General features: G+C 44.4%; 1 long non-coding RNA gene across 1 annotated transcript; it reads left to right on the top strand.

The window, feature by feature from the left end:
* The first annotated feature begins 755 nt into the window (after window positions 1–755).
* LOC129383273 (uncharacterized) lies at window positions 756–7494 on the top strand. The gene is made up of 2 exons (XR_008611146.2): window positions 756–917; window positions 7203–7494. It is a non-coding gene; the product is annotated as an uncharacterized lncRNA (long non-coding RNA).
* Window positions 7495–21484: the final 13990 nt, after the last annotated feature.

The raw sequence follows: 21484 nt of genomic DNA on the forward strand, positions 1-21484 counted from the left end.
CATGTGATATCGCGACGTCGTAACGATGCATTGCATTGCGGGTCTTACATGCCTAAAGCATTAAAATTGTGGGATAAGTTTTAACCGAAACAAAACAAGGATCGAGCCTCAGGCTGCAAGAAATTTATAATTGTAGCCTTGTTTGACACGGTTGTGCTTGCGTCGCACTTCAAAAATTGCAGAAGTTACTTCAAAATGCTGGAAGTAAACTTCTGTGTGTTAACCAGTAGGAATCACAAGTTTTGTACGAGTATGACGCTATTGTGTCCTGGAGCAGTAGGTTGAGCGATAAAGAAGTTCGTGTTACTACGCGATCAAGTGGTCGCAGTGTATTATTCTTTTTCATTTCGAAACGTTGTATTTTGTTTTGTACGACAGAGAATACCGTTCATATTGGTTGGCGCCATTATGCGTCATATATGAAAGAGCAAAATGCAGGATACTATCCAGGCCTAATGCTTCATGACGTCATTACTGCCTACTACATTCTGGCGCTGTGCAGATGTCGACCGTGTATTGTACGAAGGTGAATACAATTGAAGATAACACTTGAAAAAGAAATGGTGCCAACCGGTTAGCGCTGGCGCCTTAGCGTAGGTTGACGCTATAGAAAATAGTTGCATATAAATATGAAAAGCCCTTCTTATCAATTTGACCTGTCCTTACTTCAATGAACAAGACATTCGAAAACAGCTTGCCGCTTTGTAGCATTGTCTTGGTTAGAAATAAAATACGTGGCTTTTCCGAGCGTACCTGCAAATGTAAAATGAGAGCGATGTCTATCCTTCGCTTTCTGCTTGTACTGATGGTTTGTGCTTCAATTTTACCTGCGAAAGGACAAGATAGAGCAGAAGCCGCATCAGCCAGGGCTGCTGCTCGAGGTCCTTGGTGGTCCGGGAACAGTTTTGGAAGGCGGCGTATGTACCACATATATTGCTTCAAATTATATTGGGCAGGAGTTACTTGCATACTCGATGGTCTAGGTAACAAATATGTTAAATTCCACACGTGCGACCGGTTTTTAAAGAATTGCGATGGTTGATTCATCAGCTTTTTTGTGGGTAACTTCAACACACATCCACATGGCTAACTTACCTTTTATTGGCATATATAAAGTTATACTAGTACGGTTTTGCGCGTCATAAATGCAGAGGATTGTAAGGCGCTAAGGCGTTTTCTTGGTTTCTAGTGGTAGTGGTGAATTTTATCGTTCGCATCTGGATGATTAGCTGAATGCTGTTCAAGAGGAAGGGAAAAGACGTTGGAAGCAAGGTTCCTATGGTAGCTTTCCTCTGTAGTGCCTCAACTTTGCTCAGTATGCCTTATCAACAGCCCAAAAATTCACTTTCGTGGTTTGAAAATCATGGACGTGCGTGCGTATGTGTTCGCCAACTGTTCTTTTGTCTCGGTCCAGTTCACGTCAATACTTTTATATTGCACCGATTCTGCATGTTATTCGGTTTCTGAAATCCATGACATGGCAAGAAGAGATTACGTTCAAATGTCGTTTGCCTGTCTGTTGTACTTCTCCTTAATTCAAGAATATCAGTGGCTCAGATTGCACGTGTAGGTGTTGTTCTGAATGAATATCTGTATGTGCGAAGAGAATAATGCCACGACTGATTACACGAAAGCTTCCCTCACACCTTTTCACATTCGTGCAATATGCACGATTTAGACAATACGGAAGCCATTACTTTTGCAAAGGCATAAATATTGGCGCCTTCTTGCGGAAGTTTGGACCGCCTCATTTGGAGCACTCATGAGTTTAATGCAGACTTAGGCGATAATATCTTCAGTTAGGTCTAAGTCACACGGCTTGCGCGAGCGGCACTAGGACAGCAAACCGCAGTGACGAATCATTGATTGCGACTTTGTGTGGTACACACCTCAAAGGAATGACCCAAAATGAGGCAACTGTTGTTCCCCTAATGAAGTAGCAGAAGACATATCGGATATATTGGGCACATGTCATATCTTACGATAAAATTAATTCAAGAAGAAATGAAACAATAAGCTTATTTCCTGGGTTCAGCTTGTGCTCGTACAGTTAAGTTGACCTCAGAACATTGAAGTCAATTGCCAGCACATTTAGGAGCTTGTCTAGTGATAGACCCGGCTATTGTACGGACCATGCCTGCTAATACTAGGTGCCTGATGTTTATTCAATCAAACTTCCGTTTTGCTCTTCATTTCGTTTCACAAAGCTTTGAATTCCCACGCGATGTAAGAAATCTGCTGTAACTTTGGTTCACCTCGTTACTTCGAATTAATGACTTTTTCCTTGTAACTTTTACTTGTCGTAGTTATTGCTGGCGAGATGTACGTGAAGACGTACATAGGCAGCTATCAACAAAACTAGCTTCACTCATGAAATTTTAAGAAACTCCGCTTTAAGTGATAAGGGATTTCTTATTATAAGAAATTGCTCCTTGGCAAAATTCTTGCAAAAAGTTATACTTGCCCTGTGTAGTGTTCGCGTGTGTTTTTCATTGCTTGTTATTTCGCTGCACAACTTGTTTTTTTTTCTAGTTTTTTTTCCCTTCTAGTATTTATCGGTCATCCCCAACTCGCATAGCAACCAAAATTAGTTAGAAGCTCTCCTTTAGCTTCTTAATTGCTTTTTTCTCTTCTGCAGCTCTTTGTCACAACATTCTGCACGACTCATCGTGAGTTCTTGCAGTTGCAGGTCGTTGCTGCTTCCATTAAACTGTTTGAAAAGAGTAGATGCATTTGCCAAACTTACCGGCCGTGATCGCTTAGCGGCTATGGTGTTGCGCTGCTCAGCACGAGGTCGTAGCTTGTGACCTGGCGTAACAGCTAATAGGGATGCGAGTTTATGTCCCATTTCGCTGTTACATGTGACAGAGGCTGGCTTTTTTCATCAGTGGGCCTTTTGAGGCTTTCGCATCAGGTCTTCCCGCTCAAAGCTTAGGCATAATCCATCGATGATAAGCATCGCATGGGGCTTTGTAAGCAACTCAGTTGTGAGCCTAGCCTCAGCTACAATACCCTAGTGGCGTTACAAATTTTCTCAGAATAACCGGCCATGTTGCAATTACAGCTGCTACATGGCCGTAGCTGCCACTATAAAGGGATCATTCTTTTCTTCAGATACCATCATGCAGTTAAGGTCAAATGTGTGCTTTTGTAGGAGCACATACCGTATCGTTCAGGGCTCTAATGAAGGCAAAAAGAGGCGTTTAAATGAGCGCCACCGATGATGCTTTGCCAGAAGCAACGCGGGAAACGAGGGCTTTCTTAGGAATCAATGGGACCTTGCAAAAATCGATGAAATGTGGAAAATAATTGATGCTGGGTATTTCTATCTTTTGACCTTTTGTGACTATATATTTGGTACTGAGAGAATGGACGATATTGTTTCAAGCAAATACGGGCGTTTTCTTAATGGCGCTAATTACAGTGTTTAGCCTATCTGTACAACTGATGCAGGTTGGAACCCAGGACCATGCCCCACGGGCCCTGGCTGCCAATTCTCATGATAGGGGCTTGTGGCTTCCGAAACTATATCGACAACGCCGTAACTATAGATATTTAAACAAAACGTTTATTTGATATAGAGTTGAACCAAGACTGACTAATACAAAAAATTGCGATAAACCGTAGAAAATGTAGATTTCTAGAAGCAGTTTGCAAAAGTGAAAGTTACACTAAAGAGCAACGCTAATGGATAGCTTTCGCACAATACACGTGTGGTAGCACGGTTCCCGATGAGTAGTCAGAATTCACTCCTGCATGCTGCAAAATCGCTGAAAGCTCTGAAATTGAAATGGCCCATTTGAGACCCTCAAGGTAACGCGCGATATGTCTAAACAGAGTGCGCATTTTAACTTTCTAGATATTGTTTTACGAAAAAAAAATTAATTTGAAGAATTTACGGTAGGGCACTTTAAAGTAAACTGCAAATGCTTGCACTGGTATTTTAAGAGTGACATCTTTTTTTAGATGGTACCTCTGGCTGATTAGTATAAAGATGCATTTATCGGCTGCGCAATTGATGTCAGTCATTGTGCCAAGATAGCAAATAAATATGGAAGCTGCTATCGAGCTGCTCTAGCCTTCACCTAATAAAATGGTGTTCAGTAATATAAATGCTTTACCCCGCTGCTTTTCAAACATGTGAGCCAGCTATGTGGGCTTGACGATTTTTGACTCAAAAGAATGGGTCGCTCAAATTACTTTACTCAAGATAAAGAGAAAAAGAGGAATAAGGAAGGGAATGATGCACAAAGAAGGTTGTCAGTAATAAAACGTGAACGATTTACCAATACTGCGGGTTCCAAAAAGGGCTCACGACCTCTAAAGCCAGTTCTGCGCTAAGAAAAAAATTCTAGATATCCCTTAATTTGTACAAATGTGGTGCTTCAGCTTGTCAATTTAGCTTTCGTAAAGATAATGTTTTGTTTCGGTTATGCAAATAACGCTACAATATTTATAGCTTCTATTTGCTTCTATGTAGTTTTTAATATAATGAAGTTACTCATCTCAACCTGAAATTGTTTTGCAGTACTTGTGCTTATACTAACAGCACAGCCTCCTGCTTGACGCGATATTCTTAAAAGAAAACTTCAGCACGCTTAACCTTCGCTGCTATCCAAACTTACTTAGCAAATAAAGCAAGTGCCAAGGTTACATGGAACCTAATACGAACTGCAAGGAAGACGCGTACTGGATCTCTCTTATAAATAATGTAATGGCGCCAAAGGAGCATGTCATTTCACGACACCCGTTTAAAGGATTGAGTAAGTTTTTTGTATGCTGTTTACTGACGTAGCTCGAACAAAGGCACGCACCGGCGCATTTGCTGTGAAACACGCTGAAATGGGGTCAACTTTTAACTTTATTCTCAAGGTCATGCGTACTGAGCTCTGTCGAAAGTTACCCTACTTATATGTGGTTACCGGTAAAGTTCCGCATAAGTGGCGCATAGAGAGCTATGTAGGCCCACGACTCACATTGTCCTACTCGGCGCTCGTGCTCAGATTTGCCCGCGCTGCATGCTTTGTTGGCGATTCACGATGAATTGTTTTACAGACTGCCCATAAATGGTGCTAGTGAGATTACGCTCGCCAACATCACAGATGGGGGCACGAACGGCGAAATTGGAGTAGCAGGACTTCAATTAAAGCCCTGGGGCCCCACACACTATTCTTGGCCATTTACTTTAAATACGCAGCGGCACCATGAAAAGGCCTAATATGGCATGCTAATTCAAAGATAACTTGTGGTTATACAAATCAAAACTGGCGACACGTCCACAGTTCTGGCGTTTCTAAGTGCGTCTGCAATTTATTTTGGTTTTTGAATATCATAGCGTCAAATTTATACAGGTTGGGCAAATTTCCATTTTCCCTAAACAAGGTCCAAAACCCATAAATCTCGGGGAATATTCCATGACTTGGAAGTACTGGTTTCGAGAAAAGAACAAATTCAAGGACAGCTGATGATTATGACAGTGTGCTGATTTGAAGGATCTTATACGCGCAGAATTTGTCACTCACGCGCAAGAAGGAAAACTTGACGTCGCTGGGAGAGGTCAGAACCCGAGAATACAGAAGCGGTGCTCACATGAATGCGACCGAAACGTACCGTGTCAACTTACAGGCGGATCGGATCTTATGCAAGCGACGTAATTTCCAGGGAAAGCTTATCGCATCAAATGCTCCAAACAAAGGTAATTTGAGATGAAGCATGCACAGTTCAGCGGGACATCTAAATAAATGCATAACGCATCAGAAATTGCAGGACAACGTTCGCTTCTTGACAACAAACAGCCAGCCAAACGGTGGCGGCCGCTGCCGTAGTGAAGGTCGTCAAAATAAAAATGACAGCTGAATAAGGAGGCCTCAAGAGATTTCACGAGCACATCACGTGCGTTGGAACAGTCTCGCATTGCCATTAATAAATTACATTGCATCGGTGAGTTACTTCATTTGAGTCATGAAAGTAGCCAATTCGACTTTGAGGCAATGGAAGCTGAGATGCCCCAACTCGGCGACGACTGTACAGGTTGACCTCTGCGGACACGATCGGAAATTTAATTATCCCGATCGAATGCGGTATGTTTCAAGGAAATGAAAGTCGCGTAAGTTTGTTCACACGGAGAAATGAATCAGGGCAACGTTGCGACACACGCTCAGGGAACGGACCGGCAACAACGGTACTGAAACTACCTCCGTTCGCGGCGCGTCCGCAATTTTCAAGGCAGGAGGGAGGGTGGTGTGCACTGCCCCTAATAAACGAAGCGGGCTGTGCAATATAGTCAACAGGGAGGATACTGTCGGGCGCAAAAGCTGCTATAAGAATCATGTTCCCGGCTTTATTGACTGTACAACGCAGGCCGTCGATAAAATCTCGCTTGATTGTAAACGTTGCTATGTCGGGCAAACGGGGAGGTGCGTTAACGATCGCCTGCGCGAGCATGCCGCTTCACTTAAGTGAAACCCGTACAGTCATCTGGCTTTCCACTGTAACACATGTGGTTGCACCCCGATCTTTAAGAAGTGCGAAGTCATTGGCAGATATAGTGATAAGCTTGGGCGGGAAATCTTTGAAGCATTTTGCATATTCAAGCGTGGCGACGCGTGCATCAGTTGTGCGTCCCTCACGGCCTCTTCAATAGAAATGGATTATCTCCGTGGCTGACGCTTATCCTTCTTTTCCTTTTTATGTTCTTTATGTCACATTCAATGATGTTGTTATGTGTTGCTTGTGCAAATAAAGCATTCGCTTTTTAGTCAGCGCTTTGTCCTGTGCTCTTTACTCGCTCATCCTGTGTTGCGCTGTTCCTGTTTTTATTGTAAGTTTCATCCGGTTGTGCCAACGCCTAGTCGCCAGGCTTTCGAAGTGTGCGTCAAGTAAGAGCTGCGTTGGGGATACGTGCCAATTATATGTGGTATAGATGAACTTCCTGCAGGACCTTTAATCAAGTTTATCCAAACCAATCTTCTACGGTACCCATAGAAATGCGTCTTCAGAGAAGCCAATGATAAGAACTGCGAATCTTGTTGTGTTGCCACACAATGCGTGTTTTCGCGCCTATGGGCTGTTGGAACATAATATAGAAGATGTATGAGCAACATGTGCCAATTTATCCACTGACTTTCTTGCACGGTCAAAGAAATTTTAATGTAGACTCTTCCGTACAATTCTCATTGCATATGTGTTTCTTGCCTATGCAGGCTGCCCTGCAGGCCAAGTTTACAAGGAATGCGAAAGCAGCTCCTGCGGCGACTGGAAATGCTACCAGCTGTTTCAACGAGGTGCAAGAGCGTGCACTCAAGACTGCGCAAGCGGATGCTTTTGTCGCTGGGGCCTGTTCAGACACGACAATGGCAGATGCGTACCAATATGGCGCTGTCCGAGGCATGCGAATCGAGCAGAGTAGTTGCGACAAATGAGTGCGTGGCTGATATGTGCATCTACTTAGTACACCACATCATGCTGAGCCAATAAACCGATTATGCAGCCACATGACTTTTTTTTTTGTAGTGTGAAATAACATATCGCTATTTGTTTCTTTAAAAAGTAAGCCGAATTCTCTAGCCCCGTCATTCACTCAGGAGTTATTGCACGTGCTGGTACTCCTGAGAGAATTCCTGATTTACTGAAACTGCGCCGCTTGTCATTAACATTGTACTGGAGACATTGAGTTTCGTGAAATACTGGACTCCAAGGCTTGTCTTGTGGGCGTCGGTTATGGGCATCATGTGATCAAAGTGATAAAAAAGGAAAAAGTTCAAACTGCTTACGCTATTTGCTACATACACCACGCATCGTGCTTGTCTGGCACTTCGTTTTTTAATTCTGCAGGAAATCGTTAGTGAAGAGAGGAATTTTACGATAGATTTGTTTTCTTCGTGAGGAGGAACGTAGCCTCAAACTCGCTAGAATTTCGCCGCCATGCCGCGTCCCTATTCGCAGTGGTATTTCATAGCAGTCATGCTTTCCAATGGCTTCTCGCAGGGTTAGTGGTGCCATGGCGAGTTACTGTGGTTCTAACACGTTTCGCGCGTGTTTGGTATGATTTTAAGTGACTCAAGGGTAAAACCTACCAATGCACTGGAAAATTAACTTTCGTAAGCTGAGACTACTAACAGCCAAACTATTTGAAATGCGTCTCATTCTATAGCCGTGGCGCCTGTTTAGGCTGATTCAATTGGTAGAGCGATCACTATCCAGTTCAGACTACGCACAACTTCTAGTTCACCTCGAGTAAGCAGTTCCACTGCATTCACTTTTTTTGAAGTGATACTTGGCAACACGTAGATTATGCATCGCTCGGGTAGACGGGTACATAGAATGAAACGTCACAAATCACTGTATCACGACTGTACGCGGGTGTCCTTGTTCTTTAAAGTTATAAAAAAGTTATTACCTAGGTGATGCCCCTGTTGTGATATTACATTCATATGGAACATGTCTATTGTGGTAAATGTGATGAAGCCTCGAACCGCATGCTTTGTACAGCCCTAAACAACCACGAGGCAGTTCTGTGCGGCAACTCTTATCGTAGAGAGAGAAGTAAATTTTATTGGAGGCGTGAGTTAATTGTCGATAGCCTGTCAGAGGAGATAGCGTAGAGGCCATATGACCGCGAAGTGGCTAGCTCCCTCTGCAAGCATGAGTTGGCATTGTGGGTCATCCGTCTTGATAGCACACTCCCAGGGCTCGAGCGGGGGGCTTGCAGAAGAAACGTCCTTGGCGGGGGGTTCCATCATCTTCAGCGAGGCGACATACTTGCGACATAGATTTCGCCATAAAAAGTAACAGAGCCAGATAGAGCACAAATATTGGTTTGGACAAACAACCACCGCATATACCGATACTCACAAAAACTACTCTTAAAAATCTTGCAAAGAAGCAACTCTGCAGGGCGGCGAATAGTTGTTTTCGCACAGACAAGCACCCCTCCAGGGCGCCGCACATGTCATCACGGCAGTTTTGTCCCGCTTGATCGACAGCGGCACTGGTTTGTCAGCGCCCTTGCGAAAAATGGTTTATTAGTGGATAAGCCACGAGATCGAGCAGAGTTGCCACCCAGTGAACACTGGCTGAACGACGCAAAGCGTAAACAGTGCGTTGCATTGGCGGCCATGTATTACACGTTTACATCTTCACGTAAAGCGCGGATATCGTTTTGCGATTGTTTATTCCGTGGTTTTAGTGCAGTCATATATGGTGATTTGCAATATTGGATAACAAAGAAAAATATTTGGTCTTGCGCTGAACCCTTCGCTGTATAATAAATTCGGTGACTGCACGTGCTGATCATGGAGCCGTCGTGCCCTTCGTTCGTGGCAATTATTTCAATCAAATTATTGCCACACTCGCATTGAAACGCGTCACAAAATAACCACATTCGTCATCGTTTTATACAAACGATGCGGTCGCGTGGAGATCTGAGTGTAGCACTTTGGCGATTTCTTTTAGCTATGTGTTGATCCTTTCGCAGCTTCGAGACACCGCGAAACACGGACAAGATGGCGTGGCCATCACTCAGCAGTTAGAAAAAAGACGCTTATAAGAAGTTACATGATATCGCATGAAGCACATCATTTTATCGCATATTTGCATTACTGGCGCTCAGTGGTTACATCACCATGTTTAGCAGTACCTGAAGTGTACTTTACTTAAGTGGGTGGTACGACAATGCCGACGTCATTTTACTACGAAAGTCGATTTCGCCGCTTGGGTACTCCTCATTGATGCTGCACAAATGAAGGGGAGATAGAGTATGGCAAGGGCATCATGTATGGCATTACAGTCACTTGGGAAAACAAGGCGAAGGCGGGAGATGGAAATTCAAGACGGTGAGCAAAACGAGATCAAGGTGAAAGTGGCAGCTAACGTTTTGATAAGTGGACTTTCCTCGGCAGAGCGCATATAGGTAGGGTTCTTCTCAAGGGGTAAGGGGGAAAGGCGGATGTGTGCGAGAATGGCCGAAGGTGTGCTAGCGGCGAGAGTGTAGAATTGAGAATAAAGGAGCGCTGTGCGCAAGGCGGGTGACACGGCCGTGTGTCAGCCGGTGTGTCAACGGCCGTGTGCAGGGCACCTCTCTATTACGTGCTTCGCTAGTGGTCGTGGGATATCGTGTCTCTGCAACAGATAATAAAAGGAACAACAGAAAACGGTGCTCATGGAATAAAAGGAAAAGAAATACTTAAATGGAATAAAGACATAAAAAGAGGAGCAAAGAAAGAAAGGGTGAGGAGAAAACTCACTAAGCAACCAAATTAAGTATTTTTGCCTATTTGAAGGTATAGGCTACAACACTTAGTCCTTAGAGGGCAATTGTGTCGAAGGAAGGCACTTAGCAAAAGCAAATCACTAGATTTTATGCCTGTAATGGTCACAGAATAGGTTGAAGTGCTAACGACATGTTTTTATTGACTGATTGATGTATGAGGTTTTATGGCACAAGGGCCATATACGGCCAAAGAACGCCACACACTTGTTGGTGGAGTTTCAATGAATTGTTTGCGGAGAAATGTACTTTGAATAATAGATGTGGCATGGCTGTAAATATGCCTAAAATCAGTCGCTCTAAATTGCGTAGCGTATAGAAGTATTCAAACAATGACAATGACTAGAGATGGGAACTATGACGCTGTCTTGTTACGCACGGATGATTTAACAGAACGTGTAGTGAACGCAGCACTGACGCTTCAACAGGGCCCTTGAATGCAAGGGCCTGAAGGGCCTGGAGACACGTACTATGCTAAATGTAACAAACGCAGTAGCAGCCTCTGGTAAGAAGCCGTGAAACATAACATTTGGTTGGATAATGTGCAATGTAGGAAGGTAATTTAAATAATTTAGAACTGATTTGGTGCCGAATAATGGGTTCGTGCCGAGAAATTGGGCTGGATTGAATGGGATGGGGTGTCGATATGCAAAGAAAAAGTGATTTTTCCTCTCGCATTCTGTTTCTTTGCAATCTACAAGGACGTGGATGACAGTCAGTCTTTTACCACATCTGCCACATGTAGGAGGTTCATCACCAGTCAGCAAGAAGTTATGTGCACTGTATGTGTGCCATATTCTTAGTCTACATAACGCTATATCAGTTTCTCGTAATATTATTGTAGATGGGGAGGTGCTTAAATGTGGCCTGGATAAGTGAAGCTTATTCGAGGTTTGGAAATCCCACAAGCGTTGCCAATAGTCTCTTAAGTTCATGCGAATGAAAGGTCTCAAATCTATGGCGGGGACAGCTATAGAAGTGTTGAAATATTTTCTTGCTGTGGATGTGGCGATTTCGTCAGCGAGCCCATTACCCTCGATGCCTCTGTGCCCTGGAACCCAGCATATAAAGACACGTTGATCGCATGCATGAACAACACACAAGAGTGTATAAAGATTATTAATTACAGAATTTTTGTGCTTTTTCAGCGATACTAATGCCTTAACAACGCGCAGATAGTAGGTATATGTAATCGACTTTCCTAGTTTTAATTGTTTTATGTGTTTCACAGCCGATAATACTGCATAGGTTTCAGCCGTAAAGACACTTGTTTGTGCTTGCAGAATGCCAGAGTCCGAAAAGGACGGACCAACTGCCTCATAAGAAACGCCGGCTTGTGACTTACATGCACAGGTGTAAAACTCTGGGCAGCTGTACTTCGATGTTAAAGGAAGTGCATTCGAATGTGCATCTCAGGAGCACGCTTACTGACTTCAATAAACGACATGTCACAGTTCACGAGCAGCCACTTCCATGGCGGTAACACCTTCGCTGGAAGCATTAGATGGTGTTGTACAAGTGGGACACACATTTATTCACTAATATTGCTTACACGGCGCGATAAATGCTCCCTCACTGTAGGCCGATTAATAAGAAGTATGGCACGGGACACACAGTTTAGAGTTGTGTAACAAGGATATCCAGGATTCGAGTTTACTTTCAGATAGTATGTGAAGCTGAAATATGACTCTGTAGACGGAGTGACCACTCGTTTGATTCTACACTGAGACTTTCTACAGAGGTTGTCCTTACAGCACCGGTTGCTAGGCGGATACCTAGGTGGTGCACATGGTCTAGGATTTTTAGCGCGCTCGGCGTTGCAGAATGATAGATTATAGCACCATAATCAAGAGGAGAGCGTACAAGGCTCCTCTACAAGTTCAGGAGACATTTTCGATGACTACCCTATGCTGTGCGAGACAGAAATTTTAAAATATTCGTCGTCTTCAAACACCTTGCCTTCAGATATTTAAGTTGGGGGATGAAGGTAAGATTAGAGTTTAGAATTATTCACAGGAATCTGTGCTTACTCATCACAGATAGTTCCTCTCGATTTATGGTGTGTTTGGCACTAGTGTTATGCCTTTTTTGTTTGAAAAGAGTATACACGCCGTTTTGTGGCAATTTCTTTTAAAGCCATTCTCTGTAAGCTGTAAGCTGTAAAGACAGTAAACTGTACATGTCACTCGCAGATCACAATGTTACACTATTTAAAACCTTCATCGACATACACAGAATAAAACATTGCACGTGGATTGACTGTATGCAGGGAGTTCATTTTTACAATAGATAGTGTGCACTAAGCACACCCCCTTGCGACACCCTAGTCTCCTGGGGGAATGCTAGATAAAGCATTGCCCAGTCTTACACGAAACGTGCATTCGGTTAATAAGTAGCTTTTCACTGTGTTTAACATATTTACATGGACATCCATTGCGGAAAGATCTCGAAAAATCCCTAAGCGACATGTCGTATCGTATGCTTTCCATAAATCTAGAAATACCTAGAGTAAAAAATGCTTATGTATACATGCAGCTCGGATGTTTGCCTCGATGCGAACAAGGTGGTCTATTGCCGACCTACCTTCTTGGAACCCACACTGGAAGGGATCTAGCATTTTGCTATTTAATAGGGAATAGATTAAGCACCGGTTTATCATTTTTTCATGCAGCTTGCACAGACAGCTTGTTAGTGCTATTGGTCTGTAACTGCTGGCTAAGAACAGGATATCAGGATGGCTATGGCTTCTTTCCACGAGGACTGAATATATCCAGCCGCCCAAATGGCATAGAAAAGAGACAGGAGCGTTTTCAGTGCTGCAGGGTGTAAGTATCTAATCATTGAATACATAATGCGATCGCCACAAGGCGCCCAGTTGCAACAAGCGAGAGACGCCTTTAGTTCAGCTAACCTAATGGACGACTGTAAGCTCCCAGAGGGGTTCTTGAAAACGGCGCACTCAAGGTATGGCATTAGTGAACTCGACACTATGCTAAAATCTATGGAGGAGTATGTATTATTTGCCACGCTGTGGTACGTTGGCTCCTTTTAAATATGCATGCTACTGAGGGAAAAAGAAAGTTTTCAATTAGGTGTCCTCTCGCATCGCAACGAGGGTCTCCCCACAAAGTGCTATGTGCGTTTAATTGTCCGAGAATTTTGTTTGCAGTTTTGAAATTCGATTTTGGTAAGTTGATAATTTGGAGGAATGCATGCAGTGCTGAGAGTTACGAGCTTGTCAAACAACACGCCTTGGACAGCAACTGCATCTACGGGCATACGAAGTTTTCATTCCTGGCAAGCAGCACCTCTGTCGACAATGATAGCTTCACCACCGGATGACACGAGAGTGTCATTGCGGTCTTGACGAAAAATAGCATATTACTGAAGGAAATCTGTTTGCGTATGTTTAGGTGTGGTGAACACATAGCACCTATGGACTATACCTTTGTAGGAGTTCTTGAGTATCATCAAGGTTGTGCAGGAGACGTCTGACATTCCGATGTATTATTTGTGTATCCTTGTTGAATGCGGTTTTTGTGCTGTGCGTTTAAGTGGAGTTAGCCCTTTCCGGGCGCCGTGATGCGGTGTTTCATTTTTTGGAGCCGTTGCGAGAATCTCGCTGCTCCTTACGCGCTAGCGGCGCCGTCTGGCTGGTTGTGTCCATCGACTCTTCCGAGGCGCTGGACAGGCGCTCTTGTGAGCATTGCGTTTGATGTGAAGGCCTCGTCTCCATAAAAGAAACCTTTGAGGCCGCCATCCAAGAGGTAGATCGCCTCTTCTGCTGGGGCAGCGGAGCAGTGCTAGCTGTAGCCGCCGGGAGAGGGGGGATGGCGTCACTTCTGCCTCAATGGGTGTCAGTCAGTCCAGTCAGTCAGTCAAGTCAGTCCAGTCAGTCAGTCCAGTCAGTCAGTCCAGTCAGTCAGTCCAGTCAGTCAGTCGAGTCAGTCAGTCCAGTCAGTCAGTCCAGTCAGTCAGTCCAGTCAGTCAGTCCAGTCAGTCAGTCAGTCAGTCAGTCAGTCCAGTCAGTCAGTCCAGTCAGTCAGTCAGTCCAGTCAGTCAGTCCAGTCAGTCAGTCCAGTCAGTCCAGTCAGTCCAGTCAATCCAGTCAGTCCAGTCAGTCCAGTCAGTCCAGTCCAGTCGGTCGGTCGGTCGGTCGGTGTTTTATTTCCCCCAAACGTAAACATCTGGGAAAAGATATGCGCTTGGTCGGACAGCCGCTGGAGGCCATTGGTGACATGCATTACACTGTGGATATTTAGGGAGCATTTACTATTCGATTGGGCATTTCCGTAGCGAACAGAGCCATCTCGTGGCAGTTTGATCGGTCGGTCGGTCGGTCGGTCGGTGTTTTATTTCCCCCAAACGTAAACATCTGGGAAAAGATATGCGCTTGGTCGGACAGCCGCTGGAGGCCATTGGTGACATGCATTACACTGTGGATATTTAGGGAGCATTTGCTATTCGATTGGGCATTTCCGTAGCGAACAGAGCCATCTCGTGGCAGTTTGATCGGTCGGTCGGTCGGTCGGTCGGTCGGTCGGTCTGTCGGTTGGTCGGTCGGTCGGTCGGTCGGTCGGTCGGTCGGTCGGTCGGTCGGTCGGTCGGTCGGTGTTTTATTTCCCCCAAACGTAAACATCTCAGAAAAGATACGCGCTTGGTCGGACAGCCGCTGGAGGCCATTGTAGCGCTGCCTCTTGACGCGCCACATTGGCAAAGCTGCTCTTGGGCAGGTAAGAAACTCGCCTGCGTTCTTCTTTGAATGAAATATTCTCTTTGACTTTTATCGTCACAATTTCTTTTACTTTTTTCCGCAACGGGCACGACCGCGAGTATGTGGCATGCTCGCCATCACAGTCGACGCAATGTGAAGCGCTTTCACAAGTTTCAGAGACATTATCTCTGGTACTACATTTAGCACATGTCTGTCGGCCTCGGCAGCTCTGGGAACTGTGGCCGGAACGCTGGCATTTAAAGCATCAATGAGGGTTTGGGACATATGGTCTCACACGTAGCTTTACATAGCCTGCCTCGATTGTCTCCGGCAGGATGCTTGAGCCAAAAGTAAGTATTAGAGGCTTTCTTTTTATGTCCTTACCATCACGCCTGAGCATAATTCGCTTAACCTTGATAACATTCTGCTCGGCCCAGCCTTCCATATGTTCAGCTTCGGCCAGCTCCATTAGGTCATCATCAGAGACAACACCACGGCTCGTGTTCACAGTTTGTTGCGGGGATATTGTGACTGGAATTTTTCCAAATGTAACTAGGTTAGGAAGCCTTTCATGTTGTTTCGCATCGCGGAGCTCCAAAAGCAGATGTCCACTAGCCATCTTCTATGCCTTGTAGCCTGCGCGAAGTGCTTCGGTAAGACATTTTGACACTAGGAAGTGTGAAATCATTCTCACACTCTTTTCAAATTTCTCAGAATGGATGACGTGGAATCTGGGAAAGCTTTCTACTATGTTGCCAAAAAATATAAAAACATCTTCTGTGTGTCCTTGTTTCTGAGGGTAATCAGGGAGTGAAGGAAAAGAGCCCACCATTTGTAACATGAAGTTTCGGCAACGGTGCCTGCACCCACCACGGAGCCCAACAAGGCGAAGTGACACGACTTGTGTTTAAATAAGGCTCGACAACGCCAGCTTTACACAGCCATCATAACCAAAGATGACATAACCTAGGTTGGCTACTTACACAACGTTAACCGTTGCTGCCTGGAAGATCGGAAGAAATAAAGAAATGAGTAGGAGACAGGAAAGATGAACGGCGAGAGAAAGACGTGGTTCGAGGGATAGAGATACAGGAAAAGGCAACTACGAATTTCCCCTGGTTGGGTCATTCCGGGGGTGCTGTCTACATGAAGCCAAGGCCAAAGGGGTGTGTTGGCGCCGCCGAGGGGCCGCAAAGATCGAAACGCCGTAATTGGCTCAACCCTTAGGATCCCCTTTTCTGCGGACACGGCTAAGCCGCGCATGGTTAGACGTGGGAGGGTCCAACCCTCGTGTGGGAGGGTACGTGGTGTCGCAACATACCAAACGCCTGCTGACGCAGACGGCCCTGCGTTTTTTTTACTACCTGCTACATTATTCCCTTTTTTAATAGCCAGCATTTCAAACAAATGTATTATTAGGATGCTGTATGGCGTATAGTGCCGCATCTCAGGACATCTTTCTCAACAATCTAAACTCTTGTGTATCGGAACACATTGGTTCGTTCCCTTGAGGTTGCTTTTAAGAAAGAATGTATTGTAGAAATCTTATTATTGTAAAACGTGGAGCCTTGCTTTCGTAATGCTTTCCACCAAAATAATTGCTCGCATTGGTCGATGAAGATTTCCAAGTTACCTAAATAGAAAGAAATGACGTTACCCCTAAATAAATGGTGGAAAGTACAGAAAGACTACAGAACAGCATCGCATGGCTGAACTTGCCAGGGCAATAGTACTTTCTCTGATTCCACCCCTTTATTTGTTCGTGGCCAATTGGAGCATGTAGCGTTGGGAAAAAGTCTTGCCAAGTAGAGGTCGTATCTTTGGAAGCGTTGTTTTTCTTCTCTCAGGGACGCACTCTTCACGACTGGACCTTGCAAGCCAATCTTCGCCCTACTCTACGTGATACCACTGGCACTCTCAGAAACTACGTAAAATACCGCTTGTCAATCACCTGGTGACGGCCTATTTCTTCAATGAAGCGTTTCTTTATATTAGAATTGACTAGGCCCCAAATTTATCACTTGACGCTTCCTGTTAGTCGCGCATGTATACAAGTGGCCATGGTCCCACTCTCTATTTCCTCTTTATGTCCTTCGTTGGGACGGTTGTCCACCAACACCGGTCGCTGCAATTCAATTTTTTACAGTTTACAGAAAACTGAAGGAAAAAGGTTGTAGAGGAATCGTCGACAATGTTTGTCAATCTGAGGGGATAGCCAAATGATTCAAGAAAGCTCTTGGCTTCATTAATGAAATGATGCGCTTGGTGACATGCATTACACTGTGGATATTTAGGGAGCATTTGCTATTCGATTGGGCATTTCCGTAGCGAACAGAGCCATCTCGTGGCTGTTTGATTTGTGAAGAGTCTAGGAGTCATGGTATAGGTGGAGCGCACGTCTATCTCAAATAGATATGACAGGTGGAATTCCGCAATAAAAGCACCCCGCAACGCAAGCATGCGCGCCTTCTGCGTCGACGCCTTTGTCCAACCTGCGACTAGCAACTGAGAACAATACAAAGACTGGAAAGCGTGGTCAGGTCACTAGCCACTTTAATTTTGCAGCTTACCTCTAAACCACCACCAAGAGACGCCCAAAGAAACAAGACGCAAAATGCGAAAACGTGGATACAAAAGTGTACGAAGAAATGGCCGTGTCTCTCCTCCCAATGTAAGGGGAAAGCTACACCCGTAACGGTATGAGATTTGTTCACTAGGCGAGATTGTTCTGTAGTGCTAGGCGAATTCCTGCGTACGATATCGCGCCGCGATGATGCTGCATTGCTGTACGCGCAAAACTGCAGTTTAATTTTTTTGCATGCCAAAAGCATTCAAATTGAGGAATAGCTTTTAACCGTAATGCAACAAGGTTCGTACTTGAAGCTGCAAGTAAGCTTGAATTCTAGCCTTGTGTGACACTATTGTTATTTCGTAGCACTTCAAGAACTACAGAACTGATTTAAAAATGCTTCAGGTAAGGGTTTCGTTTTTGTTAAACAATAAGAATCACAAGTTTTATTCGAATATGACGCTACTGTGTTGTGCAGCAGTAGTTTGAGCTAGAAACAAGTTCCTGTTACTATGCAGCCAAGTGGTCTTTGTGTATTAATCTTTTCCATTTCGAACTCCTGTGTTATTTTGTATGACAAGGAATAGCATTCGTATTGGGTGGCGTCACTATACGTCATATATGAAAGAGCAAAATACAATATACTATCCAGACGTAATGCATCATGACGTCATTATTGCATGTTACATTCTGGCACTGCGCTGATGTCGAAACTGCGCGAATTTGAATACTATTGAAGAGAACACCTGAAATTAAAATGGCACGAAACGGTTTGCGCTGGTGCCTCAGCGCTGGTTGCCGCAATAGAAAATACTTGCAAATTATTACGAAAAGCCCGTCCTATCAATTTGACCTGTCCTTACTTCTATGAACAAGATATTCGAAAACAACTTGCCACTTTCTACCATTGTCTTGGTTAGATATAAAATACATGGCTTTGCCGGGCGTGCCAGCACATTTAAAATGAGAAACATGTGTATCCTTCTCTTTCTGCTTGCATTGATGGCATGTGCTCCAATTCTACCTGCGAAAGGACAAGAAAGCGTAGAAGCTGCATCAGCGGTAGCTGCTCCTAGAGCTTCTTGGTGGTCCGGGGGTGGTTTCCGACAGAAGCGTATGTACCGCATATGCTATTTTGCGTTATACCGCGTAGGAGTTATTTTCATAGGCGGTGGTCTAGGTAACAAATATCATAAAATGGCGCTCTTTGAGGAATTGTGAATAGTGATTTTCAAAAACTTTGCGTGGGCAGTTTCAGCACGTATCCTACAAGCCTGACTTACCTTTAATGGAAGATATAAAGTTATTAGCACCACGGTCTGGTGCGTCCTCAATGCAAAACGTTGCAATACGTTTTTTTTTTTTTTGGTCTCCAGTAGTCTATTTTATCGCTCGCGTCTGGATAAGCTGAATGTTGTTAAACCGCAAGTGAAAACACCTTCGAAGCAAGCTTTCCATGGTCGCTGTCCTCATTAGTGCTTGAACTTTCCTCAAGATGCCATAACAGTGAGGCGGAAATTTTACTTTCGTGATTAATGAATCATGGAACGTGGGTGCGTATGTGTTCATCAACTGTTCTTCGTCTTGGTCCAGTTCACGTCAGTACTTTTATCTCGATCTCGTACCACTTCTGTGGGTTATTCGATTTTTCAAATCCAGAACATGGCTGGAAAGAAAAATTAAAACTAAATATGGGGTTTTACGTGCCAAAACCACTTTCTGATTATGAGACACGCGGTAGTGTAGCACTCCGGAAATTTCGACCACCTGGGGTTCCTTAACGTGCATCTAAATCTAAGTAGACGGGTGCTTTCGCATTTCGCCACCATAGAAATGCGGCTGGCGTGGCCGGGATTCGATCCCGCGACCTCGTGCTCAGCAGCCCAACACAATAGCAGTGAGCAACCACGGCGGGTAACATGGCTGGAAGAGATTACGTTCAAATGTACATCGCCCGTTAGTTGTACTTCTCTGCGATTAAATAATATCAGTTGCGCTGATGGCACGCATACGTGTTGTCCTGAACGGATATCTGTATGTGGGAAGAGAATATTAGCTCGACTGATCACATCCATACAGTATAATTTCCTATAATACTATTGCAGTCTCGTCGTCACCCTGCCTGAGAGTCCAATTGAAGATATTTCTCGTGACTCCTATAAAGGACAGGGGCGCCCAAACGACTATTCTTGCTGAGTGTAAATTTGCTTCACGCGTTGCGGTAATTTCATAGCTATGGCGTTATGCTTCGCACGACGAACACACCCGTTCGACTCGTTCTCGCAGTGGTCGCATTCCGGTGCCACAAGTATGCCAGAAACCTCGTGTACATCAATTCATATAGCATGTGTTGCAGACCTTTGAAGCATTTCTAAATATACAAAGCAGATAGCGAATTGGTTTTTCTGGAAAGAAGATGTAGATCCACTGGCGAGACCTCAGTTCTTCCTTGAGATCGATCAGGTCACCTTTAACGTTCCATGTATAGTAAAAGTTAAAACATATTGTCACAAGAAAGGTCATCAAGTTTTTGAGACATCGTCCTCCTTTTACTATAGATACTAAAAAATACAAACGTTACGTACTGCTCAAGTTTAAATGTTTTATTTGTAATCGCAGAATGACACCTTTTGTCTTGATCGTTCGGTATGATACCTATCCTCCCCGGAATTCGTGGCTCTGTGGCGATTTTCAGACCTTTGGCCTATACAGCAAAAAAACTTTCATGGTTATGTCCGCTACTGAATTATTTCGGTGGCTATTTCCTCAAGTCCTTGTATATATGCAGTTCGAGAAATTAAAGGCTTTGTATGTCGTACTCAGCCGCATCTACTTATACCGCTTGTAACAACAATTAACTGGAGTGGTAATACGTCTAGATGGATGGCTATTTGGCATTTTGTCAACTATTAGCGTCGGGCAATTTTAAAGTAGTATAGTTTTAGAGGGAAGGTATCTCCTGGGGTTCACAAGGGTGTTGATGATAGGGTAAGTTTTGCGCTTGTTTGCAAGTGCGCTTTCTTTTCTCCTTTATGTTATTGAGGTTACGGCGTCAGCTCCATTTAAAACAACCATTTCTGTTTCGCATCCCACGTGTTTAGATACTGTGGTCTGTGGTAGAAGTAGTACTTTGTTAAGAGGAGAGCAAAGGTGGTGACGGAGGATGACGCCGAGAGCAGGAAGACAGAAGGAGGTAATGACGTACACCGCACACTAGGCGCAAATGATGACGTCATGTAGTGAAGGAAGGACTAATAGGCGCTCTTACATAGCGCAGGCGCCGATATTATCATGCAGTTTCTAGTGGGCAGGCACCGAACGCGTTCCATGGATGTCATTTTGCACGGGTGCTTGGTCAAACACGACGGCGGAGTGCATGTGAAAGCTTCTCTCACACCTTTTTCACCATGCGTGGGGTATGCACGATTTAGACCATCGGAAATCCATTAGTTTTGCAAAGCCTGAAATATTGGATGATCCTAGCGGAACTGTGGACCACCTCCTTTAAAGCACTCTTGAGCGTAATGGAAATTTACGCGATATATTCAGCTACGTTCAAGCTACAGGGCTTGCCCGAGTGGCACTAGGACAGCAAACAGCAGTGACGAATCACTCGGACTTCGTGTGGTACATGTCACAAATGAACGGCCCAAAATGAGGGAACCGTATTTCCCCTAATGAAGTAGCAGAAGACATATCGGATGTATATTGGACACATGTCATATCTTACGACAAAATGGATTAAAGAATAACTGGAACAATAAGCTTAATTACCTGAGTTCAGCTTGTGCTCCCATAATTACGGTAACCTCTCAACACTAAAGTCAATTTCAAGCACACTTTAGAAGCTTGTCTATTGATAGCCCCGGCTACTATACGGACCATGCCCTTAATATAGAAGCCTGATGTTTACTGAATCAAACTTCCGTTTTGC

Source organism: Dermacentor andersoni, chromosome 8 (genome assembly GCF_023375885.2).
Source record: "Dermacentor andersoni chromosome 8, qqDerAnde1_hic_scaffold, whole genome shotgun sequence".
NCBI lineage: Eukaryota > Metazoa > Arthropoda > Arachnida > Ixodida > Ixodidae > Dermacentor > Dermacentor andersoni.